The sequence below is a fragment of the Pteropus alecto genome, unplaced genomic scaffold (genome assembly GCF_000325575.1).
Source record: "Pteropus alecto unplaced genomic scaffold, ASM32557v1 scaffold8, whole genome shotgun sequence".
NCBI lineage: Eukaryota > Metazoa > Chordata > Mammalia > Chiroptera > Pteropodidae > Pteropus > Pteropus alecto.
The window spans coordinates 13,306,138-13,307,502 of record NW_006494609.1 but is presented as its reverse complement, the minus strand read 5'-3'; positions in this window follow the sequence as shown (position 1 = coordinate 13,307,502).

Here is a 1,365-nt window from a genome sequence, read left to right as displayed (position 1 = left end):
TGCACACAGCTGAGCAGTTGCCATGGCAACCGAAGACCCATCACCTGAGCTTATTCGAAACTGCTTTATCAGGAGTGAACTGCAGACAATCTCAGAAAATGGAAGATGGAAAATTTATGTTCTCTCTCTTTTCTCATGTTCGGAGTTCTAAAAGTGGCCCATCCCTTCTCCTCCTAAAATTATTCTGAATGCCTTTTAATTTTTTTCTCTGATTTACCGTCTGATTCATGGATCCTCCCACTTGATGAGGTGAGGGTTTGGGATAGAATTAGCACATAGCAGTTCCCCGAGGGATCACCCCCTGTGTCACATGTTGGCAAGGCTGGCAGAATGACGGTGTGTCCCTGAAGAGGCCACCTGGGGGCAGGCACATCTCTGGTCTGTTGAAGGAGATCCATGACCCTGTCACTCTATTGTCTAGAGGAAACCGAAACCAAGATAGAAAAGTTGTCATGTCAGGCTGTTTCCGGACTTGGAGTTGTGTTAATAAATAAATGATGACTTACTGTCCGATCTTAGTGGGTTTTTTTTTTCCCCTTCTGCTCTATCATTTGAAGTAGAAGACAGTAAACATGAAATCATGTAGAATACAATTAAGGTGATGGGTTCTTTGGTTGCTATGGTGACTACTCTGCTGTGAGTCAATATTTCTTCTAAAAACAGTTCTACCACCTTAATAAGCCTAAGAATCAACTACAGAGCATGTCTATTCCTGAGATGTTTATTCCTGAGATGCTTTCCCAGGATCTGATTTCAGAGGGGATAGATATAAAGCCCAGGAATTTATGTTTTTAACAACCACCCCCTCACCAAGCAGATTCCCCCTCACTCAATGAGAAACACAGTACACCCAGAAGCTTTCTTCATGAGTAAGGTTAGACTCTACCGGTATAGGTTCAGTGAATGCCAATGAGTACCAGCTCACTCTGGAGTAGGAAGACCTAGCTGCAATAGGGTCTGCTACTTATATGCCCTTGGTCTAGTTACATGACCTCAGTTTTCTCATCTATATTTCCTTTATGCAGGGGATACCTAGAATGCTTATGAATGAATAACTGATATGAAATTACTAGCTCCTGAATATCAAACATATGCACAGGCAAGCAAAGAAAGTTCATTCCAGGCTGGCTTATATTAAAATAGACATTACTTTTTCAGAAACCTTGAAATAGTGACATCCAGCCTCATGAGAAAGGTAGCCCAGTATCCTAGCTGGAAGTTGAGATAGCAGAAGATATGGATTTTCTATCTCCTGGTCTATAGGGCTGTTGTAATGAGAAGTAATATGGGTTTTATGGAAACTTTTGTTACTTTGCCTTAAGGGTTTATAGATATACATTTTGGTGTGGAAGATGAAAATCATTA